At 38.3% G+C, this 12,738-nt stretch overlaps 1 pseudogene; it reads right to left on the reverse strand.

Moving 5' to 3' along the window:
• Window positions 1-9,792: 9,792 nt before the first annotated feature.
• Window positions 9,793-9,965, reverse strand: LOC115519624 (annotated as a pseudogene).
• Window positions 9,966-12,738: the final 2,773 nt, after the last annotated feature.

Consider the following 12,738-nt stretch of genomic DNA (forward strand, 5'->3'; position numbering starts at 1 on the left):
TTAAAAAAAAAAACCAAAAAACCCAGGTAAAATGAATTAATTAAAATGAGAGAATAGAGATTTGTAAAAGCATCTGTTAGATATTATCTTCTTTTCAGACTGGATTCCTTCTATTTACAACCAGAGTGGATCTGAGGCAAACTTTCAAAGTAGGTACGTGTATTTCTGGCACATCTCATTGTTCTTTTTTTTTTTTTTTTTTTTAATGTTTTATTTTTGAGAGAGAGAGAGAGAGATACATAGTGTGAGCATGGGAGGGGCAGAGAGAGAGGGAGACACAAAATCTGAAACAGGCTCCAGGCTCTGAGCTGTCAGCGTAGAGCTGGATGTGGGACTCGACCTCACAAACTGTGAGATCATGACCTGAACTGAAGTCAGATACTTAACTGACTGAGCCACCCAGGTGCCCCTCACTGTTCTACTTTCTTTTAAACACTCTTCCCCATCCTCCAAGCCCACAATATCCTCATATTGTTCTATTTCCACCCTGGGTGAGAGAAACACTATATTACAAGGCAATTCATACCATGATAGTAGCAACTTCTTATATTATCCCTTCATTTCCATTTTAAAAGTGTAGCTCCTTGAAAGGACAATGCTTAACCTTCAAAATGGGTTTCTCACTGTAGAATTGCCGGCTTCTTTATACTCAGAAGTATCTGAAAATTGTTTGTCTGTCTGTCTGTTTGTAGAGGAAAGGAAAGTGCTGGTATCTCTCAAATCCAACTATTCTGGTCACCCCCAGTCACCCATCAGAAACCCAACATTTTTGAGACTTTTGGACTAGATCTAGAAACAGTTTTGCTATTTTAGACTGAGGGTGTTTATTAGGCTATTACAAGCTTTTTGTACATATACTTTGCATAGTATTGTTTTTGTATCTCAGTTATATCTGAAAGAGTAAAATAGGTAATCAAAATGAAACAACAGGCCATAAGGGATCAATCCTCTTTTATGAAGGAGCAAAGAAAAATTACACGGTTTAGACAATTCTAAGAATAAATTACTTTACATTAGTAAATTCCTAATATGTAGGGAATGTACACCCTCCCACCCACATGCACATGCAGTATTCATAAACCTAGAATAATAAGTATGCCAAAGGAAGGTAGACTTGATGTTTGGTCTAACAGAAAGCAATTGAAATAGAACTTCCTTGGTCTGTTGCATAAAATCAAATCAGGAAGATGCTAGAAACTAAAGGAAAGTCTACTTACAAGTTGGGCACAAGTCATTGGTGAGGAAAAGAAAATAGGAAATAGTCATGAATATTTGGCTTTCTTGGACCAATTCTGAGCAGTCATGTTCTAGAGGATGTAAAAGCATGGCTGGGAGACCAACTGCCCAGGACAAGCAGCCAGAGTTCACACACAAGACTTTGTGGTCAATAAACTTAGGAACTGGGGACAGTGAAGGAAGGGGTGCTCCCTCTCTTTCCTCACAATGTGCAGGAGACTCCCTTTTTCTTCCTGCTTTACTCTGTATTTCTTACTAAGGCCAGATCTAAAAGGGAAGCCTAAATTTTCATTTCAACTGATTTTCTGTTCCTACAGGACTCAAAACCACATGCTGAAACCTGACTTTCTGGTCCCCAGAGAACAACCATCAAGCAGGAGAGAATTATGGTAGTAGACTTTAGGAATTTGCCTCTGCCAAAATATGAAGAGAACTGAAGTTATGTTAAGAATTTGGAGATATCTTTCAGGAATAAATGGTTAGGTCCATGAAGCCTAGGGAAATTTGATTCAGTTCACTTTAATTCAATTAAGTCTCCTCAAAAAAACATAAGCATCTATTATGTGCTAGGAACTGTACTAATTTAAGAAACACAGACATAGATCTGTTATGGACACTGTCCTCATACAGCTTGGAAAATCAAGAGAAGACAGATACATAATTTAAATGAACTATAAAGGGTTGTCAGTACTAAGACAAGTAGAGGGTATGAAATCAGTCTAGTAAGCAATAATAAAGGCATTCACTGAGGGTCAAAGTTTGCTGCCAGTTCAGCACAGTTGCACACTATTTGGAAATAATAGGATCTTCCCATCCTAGAGTGGTTTTGTGCTTAGTGATATGTTATAGAAACAAATACCTTCATATCTCCCTGATTTGAATTCATAAACTGCCCTCTGAGTTCCCCGAAATCACTCAGACTCATACACTGTATAGTCTAGAAACAAATGTTTTCCGGGTGATCTAGGCTATTGCTGTGGAATAGAAATGTTTTATTAAAGAATAGCTCTGAGGGGCACCTGGGTGGCTCAGTCAGTTGAGAATCTGACCCTTGATTTTGGTTCAGGTCATGATCCCAGGGTCGTGGGATCGAGCCCTGAGTTGGGCTCTGCACTGAGTGTGGAGCCTGCTTGGGATCTCTCTCTTTCTCTCCCTCTCTGCCCTTCTCCCCCACTCATGCTCTCTCTCTTAAAAAAAAAAAAAAAAAAAAAAAAAGAATGGTTCTGAAATGGACAAATTCTTTGAGCTGCAACAGACTTTCTGTCGGTGACCATGGTGGACGATGAGTGGCAGGCACAGGGTGGTTTGTCCTGGAGAGGTACAGTGTGACCCCATCCAGTGTGCAGGCTCTGGAGCAGCTTGCCTGGGTCGAAACATGGCTCCACCACTTACCTACCTGCTGTGTCACTGGGGCAAGTAATTTAACTCCTCTGGGCTTCAAATTCCTCCAGGCCCGCGAGGAGTATCTCAAGTATCTTAAGGCCCATGATGGAAGGGGAGGAAAGAACATTTTTTTTAATGTTTATTTATTTTTGAGACAGAGACAGAGAGAGAGAGAGAGAGAGAGAGAGAGAGAGAGAGAGAGAGAAATACATAGTGTGAGAGAGGGAGACAGAATCTAAAGCAGGCTCCAGCTCTGAGCTGTCAGCACAGAGCCTGAGTGGGTTTCAAACCTGTGAACCGTGAAGTCGCACACTTAACTGGCTGAGCCACCCAGGTGCCCTGGAAAGAACATTTTTAAATGCCTCCTATGTCCTGCAGCTATGAAATTCCATTTTACAGAAGAAGAAATTAGGGGTCAAAGAGGTTAAATACTGCTTTCAAGAGTACACAACTGGCAGAATAGACAAAACTGTAGAGACAGAAAGATGAGTGGTTGCTTAGGGTAGGGGTAGGCGGGTGAAGGGATAGGTTTGGGGGAAATGGGAGTGACTGCTAATGGATATGACACTTCTCAGAGAGGTGATGAAAATGCTCTAAAATTGATTATGGTGATGGTTACACAACTCAGTGACTATAATACAACCATTTAATTGTACACTTTACACCAATTGTATGGTATGTAAATTATGTCTCAATAAAGTGGTTAAAACAAAAAGAGTACACAGCCAAGAAGCATCCAAGTCTCTGATTCAGACTTGGGCCAGGAGGATGACTTCAGGGCCAGCTCTTGTTATTACATCATCATACCATCTCTCAAACAGAACTTGGTGCACAGACATTCTCCTCACACAGGATACTATACACACCAAAAAATACCTACAAGATTGGGTCCCACTCTAGTTTCACCTCCAAACCCTGAGAGGCCCCTGGAAAACAGGAAATGGGCATGTAAGCGAGTTAGCTATTGTAAGCTCAGAACCTGTATGCTGTCTGTTGACTTTGTTATTTTTGAGTTTCCCTTGTTTATTTTCCTTTTGGCTTCCCTGAATTTTTAGGAATGTTCCTTTGGCAAATCCTCACTAGTCCCAAACTGTGTTAGGAAGAGAAAGGAAGAAGCCTTTGTGTTTTTCCACACTCGGACCAGAGGGAAAAGGCGAGGAGGCCTGCTACCACTGCCTCAGGTCTTTGCAGACAACCCAGGTCACCAGAGTCAGCACAACCCAGACCCACCCCCTCAGGTGTACCAATGAAGAGCAAGCAAAGTTCAAGTACACTGGGGATGCTTCTGTGGCCTCACCACCATGTCTGCTCTGTGAAGAGGGCGGAAATCTTCATATTGCTCCCTTAATGACAGGGGCCGCACAGCAGAATAGAGGTCATCATCGTTGCAGCAAATTCATTTTCTTAGCATGGGAGAGTGAAGTGGAGTCCAGTTTTATTCAATTTATTTGATTAGGGAGGTGGAATTTGGAAGTTAGTATTATGTTGAAACCAGAACTAACAATACCAGTATTTTAAATGTTACTTAATAATGATTTTGATTATACCCTGCTTCTTAAAAAAAAAAAAGGCTTATAACAGACATGTTCTTGAAAGAGTTGTGTAAGTCAATCATATATTAAACATTTGAGAAAAAGAGATGCTGAAATGTTAAGAAATGTTGCAGTTAATTGTTTAGATGAAAATAATCACCACTTAAAATTTTTTCTCTACACTTCTATTTCCCAAATATGTCATAATAAGTATAACTCTTAACTCTTATAATAGGGAAATATTATTTGTAAACTTAAAAATTAAAATAGCTCTCGTTCTTCAATTTGATTCTCCTCTCTCCTTCTCTCTCCTCTCTCCTTCTCTCTCCTTCTCTCTCCTTCTCTCTCCTCTCTCCTTCTCTCTCCTCTCTCCTCTCTTCCTCTCTCCCCTCACTCCTTCTCCTTCTTCTTCAAGTAGGCTTCACACCCAGCACAGAGCCCAATGTTCAAGGGGCATGAACTTACCACCCTGAGATCAAGATCTAAGCTAAGATCAAGAATCAGATGCTTAACAGACTGAACCACCCAGGTGCCCCTCAATTTTCCACTTTTCTAATTCTTTTATATAAGCATGTATTATTTTTACAATAAAATATTTTTAAAAATCATCCCTAACTAAAGTCCTTTGTAAACTTGAATTTTTACAAACGAATTAAGGCTTAAACCAGTATTAAATGCCCCTGTTTACTTCTGATTATCTTTAATATTCAAAGTTGACACTGTCAGTAAGTACCATCCAGATGTCTGAGTGGTCAATGAGGCTTGACCATCCTTTTGAGGTTAGAAACAAGTCAAGATTGGCTGCCCTTTGGTTTTTGGATTCAGCCATTATTGAAGCCTGAATCAATATCGGTAGCTATTCGTAGCCTAGCCTTTTCACCTCTGGAGAAGTCCTACAGTGCTGGCCAAAGATGTCCTCTATTATTGTGTGACTTGTGCCAAACAGGATTGTGTGCTGATTCTGTGACTCAGTGTTACAGAATGTTGCTTAAAGCTGAGCTTCTGTGGATAGCTCACTCCACTGTGGTCCTGTTTACTACACAGCAGTTGTTCATAGGTATTCCTCTTAGTCATCCTCTTGAGTCTTGCTCAGCGAATGGAGTTGCAAAATACCTTGCTCCTATGCAGGTAAACCAGTTATGTCCTTGCACCTTTCTTGCTGGTGATCTTGTCTTGTTCGTGATGTAAGTTTGACTCAAGAATGAAGTTGATGAAAGTGTTAAGAAATTAGATATGAAGTCCAAGGAAGGCAGAAGTCATACAAACATAAAGCCTAATAAAACCTCATCTTGGCAATGTAAGTCTTTAACATATTTTGAAATTCTATGTCAGCTATGGTGACGTCATTTATACTGTACTTGCCAGTTCCCCAAAAGGCAACATAGGCCTTCCTTGGGATGTTTTCTCTTAGATTTTTCGTGCATTCTTAGGCCTTAATTAAGTTGGAGGACTGTTTTTCAGATCTGAATTGCTTACAAATCTCCTTGGCTTTATGGAGGATTTTCCTGGAATATCTTGTCATGTCTCCTTTATATGTTATTGTTAGTCTGGTCTGACTTTTCAAAAAGGATTGCTAATGTCTGATGATTAGACACTGAAAGCTTGATAACTATGATATAATGGAAAGAATAAAATGGGGATTGGAGTCCAGGATTTTGGGCTCAACTTTCCCCCAATATTTTATTATGAAAAATTTCAAACCTACGGAAAAAACAGTTGAAAGAATTGTATGTGTATATACCTATTACACACACACACACACACACACACACACACACACACACACACACACATTCTACAGTTAACATTCTGCTTTATTTGCTTTATCATTTACCAGTCCATCTAACCATGTGTCAGTTGATCTTATTTTTTGATCCATTTCAAAATAAGTTGCAGATATCAGTATACCAAACCTCTAAACACTTCAACCTGCATATTAATAACTAGAGCTCAATAGCTGTTTATGATTCTTTTTATTGAGGTAACATTTATATATAGTGAAATAAAAAAATCTAAAGTGTTGTATCCAATGAACTTTGGCAGATGACATCTCCGTAACCCAAACTTCCAACAAGAATATAGAATATTACCTTTATCCCAGAAAGTTCCCTCATAGCTTTTCTAGTCAATTCTAGTGTCTACATTTCCCAGAAGCAACTGCTATTCTGATTTCTTTTCAAAATAGATAAATTTTGCCTGTTCCAGAACTTTTTCTAAGTGGACTCAGACTGTATGTAATGCTTCTATAAGTCTTGTTTCATTCGGCATGATGTTTTTGAGATTCATCTATGTTGTTACATATTTGTTTCAATACACTACAGTTTCTATATTCATTCTCCTGTTGATGGATATTCAGGTTGTTTCCAGGTTTGAACCGTTATGAGTAAAGCTTCTATGAGCATTCTGGTACACATTAAAAAAATTTTTTTTAATGTTTATTTATTTTGAGAGAGAGAGAGAGTGAAAAAGTGGGGTGAGAGGGCAGAAAGAGAGGGGAGAGAATCCCAAGCAGGCTCCGTGCTGTCAGCACAGAGCCTGACACAGGGCTCCATCTCATGAACCATGAGATCATGACCTGAGCTGAAATCAAGAGTTGGACACTTAACTGACTGAGCCACCCAGGCCCCACTCAACAGTTTCTTATAAAACTAAACAACACCTCTTTTATAATCCCAAAAGGAATAAAAGCACATGTCCACAAAAAAATGTGTACCATGTGAAGCCTGATCTCACAGTTCATTGATAGAGTCCCACATCAGGCTCTTTGCTGAAAGCATGGAATTGTGATTCAAATTCTCTCCCTCCCTCTTGCTCTGTCCCTCCCCTGCTCTCTTTGTCTCAAAAGTAAATAAATAAACTTTAAAAAGAGTAAGATTTATAAGAAACTGTTAAAACTTTTCTCAATGTAATTATACCACTTAACACTCCATTAGCAGTATTTGAAAGTTCCAGTTGCTCCATGTCTTCATCAACATTTAGTGTTGTCAACCTTTTTGATTTGATAGGTGTACAGTGGTATTGTGTCGTGGTTTTAATTTGCATTGCCCTAATGATGTATGATTTTAAGCATCTTTTCCTGTGTATTTATCTCTCTCTCTCTCTCTCTCTCTCTCTCTCTATATATATATATATATATGTATATATCTTTCTTTGTGAAGTGTCCCTCAACTGTTTTGTCCAGTTTTTAATTGGGTTGTCTGTTGTTTCATAGGTATTTTTTATATTCAAGTCTATTGTCATATATATTATATATTACATATTATATTATATTAATTTATTATTTATGTTATTATTTAATAATATTATTTATTATTTATAGTATATTATAATTGATATTATATTATTTTTTATTTTGCATTAAGTTCAGACTTCCAAAATGTCACAAAAATGGCATGGAGAATTCCCGTATACATTCTCACATGTTAACAGTTTACCATATTCCTCACATGTTAACAGTTTACCTTACTTGCTATATCAATTATTCTCTTTCAGTGTATATATGTATGTGTACATATAATATGTGTATAAGTATAGGTAGATGGATAGATATAACAATTTCTGATATGTTTGAGAGTAAATTGCAGACATGATGATTTTTACTTCTAAATTCTTGAGTGTGCATTTACTTTTTTTCTTTAAAATATTCTCTTGGGGCACCTGGGTGGCTCAGTTGGTTAAACACCATGCTCTCACAGTTGGTGAGTTTGAGCCCCATGTTGGGCTCTGCTGACAGCTTGCAGCCTGCTTGGGATTTTCTGTCTCTCTCTCTCTCTCTCTCTCTCTCTCTCTGCCCCTCTCCTGGTCTCTCTCTCTCTCTCTCTCCCTCTTAAAAATAAATAAATAAACATTTTTAAAAAATAAAGAAAGAACATTATCTTACACAAAAACAGTACAATGATCAAATTTAGGAAATTAATATTGGTATAATACTATTACCTAAACTTTAACCAGACTCAAAATTTATCAGTCATCCCATTAATACCCTTTATTATATCTGGGATCACATATTTCATTCAGTTATGATGTTCCTTTAGTCTCTGGTAGTCTGGAACACTTTCTCAGTATTTCTTTGCCTTTTATAACCTTGACACTTTTAGGATTACAGACTAGGTATTTTATAGAATTTCCCTCATTTTGGGTTTGTTTGATGTTTCCTCATGTTTAGATTGAGGTTATATATTTTTTGGCAGGAATACCACAGAAGGAAAGTTGGGTCCTTCTCAGTGCATCCTATCAGGAGGTAAATGATGTCCATTTGTACCATTACTGGTACTGTTAACTTTAATCATTTGGTTAGGGTAAAATCTGCTCTATTTCTGCACTGAAAAGTTACTGTTTTTTCCTTTGTAGCTAATAGGTATCTATTAGATATATCTTTTGCAAATTCTTTTCTCACTATGTGGCTTGCTTATTCTATTCTTTTTTTTTTTTTATTTTTTAATGTTTATTTATTTTTGAGAGAGAGAGAGAGGGAGCACGAGCAGGGGAGGGGCAGAGAGAGAGGGAGACACAGAATCTGAAGAAGGTTCCAGGCTCTGAGCTGTCAGCACAGAGCCCACTGTGGGGCTTGAACTCATAAACTGTGAGATCATGACCTGAGCCAAAGTCGGAGGGCTAATCGACTGAGCTACCCAGGCTCCCCCTGCTTGCTTATTCTATTCTTAACAATATCTTTCGAAGAGTAGAAATTTTAAATTTTGATGAAGTTGAATTCATCAACTTTTTATTGCTTTTTGTGTCCTCTGTAAGAAATACTTACCTACCCTCAAGTCATAAAGATATCCTCCCGTGGTTTTTTTTTTCTAGAAGCTATAATTATAGTTTTATTTTTTATATTTTAGTCTCTAATCCATCTCAAATTAGTCTTTGTGAATGGTGTGAGGTAGGGGGTCAAGGTTCATTTTTTTTTTTTTTCTCATATGGATATTTAGTTGTTCCAGCACCATTTGGTTGAAAATACTTTAGTTTCCCCATTGGATTGCTTTGGTACCTTCACTGAAAATCAAATAACTGCATATATGTGGGTGTAGTTTTGAATTCTGTATTTTCTTTCTTTGTTATATTTGATTATCCTTATGTTTAGGCCCCATTTTTACACTAACTTTATAACTGGTCAACTCAACATACTCTCTCTGGGTCTCAGTTCCTTATTTACATAATGAATTATTGTAGCTACCTAATTTGTGAGGCCTCATATCTATAATATCCTATAGTTGTTGGTTCTTAGATTCTTAGCACTGCACCATTCTATTTGTGTCAGTCATTTTTCATACTGATTTTATAGCTTGCTGGTTTTGAAAGAAGTTTTATCAATGTGAGGATCTGCATGAATTCCCTCTCTTTCCCATAACTCTGGGGTCTCATTTCTGTCTCATAATTTCAGAAAAGTGATTCCAATTATTTAATGTTGACTAGAACCAGTAACAGACCCTACTCTGTCTTCTGGTTTCTCTGGTAGAAATGTCTTGTAAACAGAGACACTTGCCAAAAGTTAAGAGCAGCTATGACAATCGGGTATTCTATAAATAGGGTAACCATATATTTTATCTTTCAAATAAGTGCACTTTTGAGATTGAAAAGGATAATAATAATAATAACATTATTATTATTATTATTTGTCCCTGAGGGAGTGGACTGTTCCTGAAATATCACAATACCTGTTTTATGTGAAGAGTAGATGGGGCAAGCTGCTATTCCATCTCCCTTCTCCAAAAATCCATTTAATATATTGTTCTTGGATAGAAGGCATATCAGGTATTAAACTGATAAGAACAGATACTACACTTGATCTTGGCCAAAAGGTCAAGAAGTGATGAAAATGGGTAATTATTAATAACTGTGTCAGGACAACCGGTGTAAACCAAGAGTGCCCTGGAATGTATAGCAGCCCTGTTAATAAACCTCTTAGAACTCAATCAAAGTCATTCATTCAACAGCCATTTTTCAAAAGCCTAAGTACCAAGCTCTGTATTAGGTGTGGAGAGTCTAAGATAACTAACTGATTCCTGCACTAAAGACCTTTCAGTATAGTTGGGGAAGCAGACAAAAAACCCAGACAACTATAGTGAGATATTTAAGTTCTATGACAGATATTTGCCCAGGGTTCCCTGTAAGGCAGGCAGGAAATATACTTGAGCTGAGGTGTTTTTTTTAATTTTATTTTTAAAATTTACATCCAAATTAATTAGCATATAGTGCAACAATGATTTCAGGAGTAGATTCCTTAATGCCCCTTACCCATTTAGCCCACTCCCCCTCCCACAACCCCTCCAGTAATCCTCTGTTCTCCACATTAAAGAGTCTCTTATGTTTTGTTCCCCTCCCTGTTTTTATATTATTTTTGCTTTCCTTCCCTTATGTTTATCTGTTTTGTCTCTTAAAGTCCTCATATGAGTGAGGTCATATGATATTTGCCTTTCTCTGAGTGACTAATTTCGCTTAACATAATACCCTCTAGTTCCATCCATGTAGTTGCAAATGGCAAGATTTCATTCTTTTTGATTGCTGAGTAATATTAAGCTGAGTTTTTAAAGAACAAAGTGTTGCCAAAGGATTTGCAGGAGGTGGCAGAAGGTATGTTGTAGAAGGCTTTCAGGTACCAGATGAACAATTGGGATAATGAAAATAACAACATTAATAGCAAGTTAGATTTGCATAGCCTTTTAAAGAGTTGTCAAAAATTGGGATGCTTGCTTGGAGGAGAATAGAGAAACAGCAGTGTCAACATAGCCAGAGGAAATGAGAATAGCAATCTGTAAAAGAGATGAGCATTCAGCTCCTCAAACAATTTTCATGGAGGCCAATCAACAGCTGCTCCCAAGAGTGGCTTTCCACCCACTTCTCTTTCTGCATTCCCCCTGGATGCCCTCATCCACTCCCAAAGTTTCAAAGGACAGTTCTTTGTTGATGCCTCTTAAATGGGTATGCTAGTCCTGGACTTTCTGCTGAACTGCATGTCTGAATATTCCCTGCTCATTGACTCAAATTCAACACATCTATTAACATTTCTCTCCCTCCCCAGATCTGCTCTTCTTTGGTATTCTGTATTCTACAGAATTACCTCTCTGTCCACCCTATTGCTTACATATCAGAAACCCAGGAATCGTCCTATAAGTTCCCTTCTTAGCTCCATGTCTTTCTGAGTCTACCTTCCTTTGTATCACCTGAACCCCTCCCCTCCATTTCCACCTTGGTTGTGGCTCTTGTCACTTCCAATCTAGATTACTGCCAAGCCTCCTAACTCTTCTGCTTGTCACCAATCTGGCCCCCACTCAAACTATCCTCCCTCCTGCAGCCAAGGCAAGTTTCTAAAATGCACATCCAAGCACCCCCACTTCTCTGCTTAAAACCTTTCAGTGACTCTCCACATTGCTTAAAGATCACATCCTTTAGCCTAGCAACTAAGGCCCTTGACAGTGAGATCCATGACGATTTCTCTGGCCTTACTGCGCATGCCTCATTCACACAGCTTTCACTAGGCTAGCCACTCAAGGCCACTTACACACCTCCATGCCCTCACACTGGCTGTTCTCTTTTCCTTCTCTCCCATCCCTGCTTCTCTGGCCTTCAGAAGCCTCTCCTCTAAGTTTCAAGAACACAACTTTTCTACATTTCAATGTCTGTCACTCCCACCAGACCAGGGTTTCTCAGTCTTAGCACTGTTGACACTTTGGACCACATACTTCTTTGTTGTGTCCCCAGACATTGTCAAATGTCCCCTTGAGAGTAAAATTGCCCCCGTTAAGCACTACTGTCCCAGACTATGAGCTCCTTCAGGGCAGAAACCATGTCTTAGTTACATCCCTAATATTTCCCATGCTGCCTAAGAGGCAGTGGATATTCAGTAAATATTTATGTAATGAATGAAGGCAAGAAGAAATGAATGTCCTTCTCATTGATGTTGGTGGGACAGTTAAATAGTACAAGCTCCAGGGAATACAACTTAGCAATATCTATAGCAGTTACAAATAATTTTTCTTGGGGAGACTGGGTGGGTCAGTTGGTTGAGCGACTGACTTCGGCTCAGGTCATGATCTCACAGTTTGTGAGTTCGAGCCCCGCGTCAGGCTCTGTGCTGACAGCTCGGAACCTGGAGCCTGCTTCAGATTCTGTGTCTCCCCCCTCTCTGCCCCTCCCCTGCTCATGCTCTGTGTGTGTGTGTGTGTCTCTCTCTCAATAATAAATAAACGTTAAAAAAAAGTTTTAATGTGGCCTCACTTTATAAAAAGCAAAAACAAATAACTTTTCTTGTAGGGATTTTATAGCTATAGTCATACATATGTAAAATGATAAATGTTCCACATTATTTATTGAAGCTTTGTTTTAATAACAAAAGCCTAATCATCCATTAGCGAGACACTCTTTAAATAAATCATGGTCCTTTGTACAATGGAACATTATGCAACGGTAAAATAGAATGAAAAATCCTACATGTATTTATATGGAAAGACCTCCAAGATGCAGCAAAAGTGCAGAATGGGTTATTTGTGTTAAAAGGGAGAATAAGAGTACATATTTGTACTTACTTATATATGCATGAAGAAACTGTGGAAGGATACACAAGATAATAGTAATAGCTGTGTGTGTG

This window comes from Lynx canadensis, chromosome B4 (genome assembly GCF_007474595.2).
Source record: "Lynx canadensis isolate LIC74 chromosome B4, mLynCan4.pri.v2, whole genome shotgun sequence".
In the NCBI taxonomy this organism is placed as follows: Eukaryota; Metazoa; Chordata; class Mammalia; order Carnivora; family Felidae; genus Lynx; species Lynx canadensis.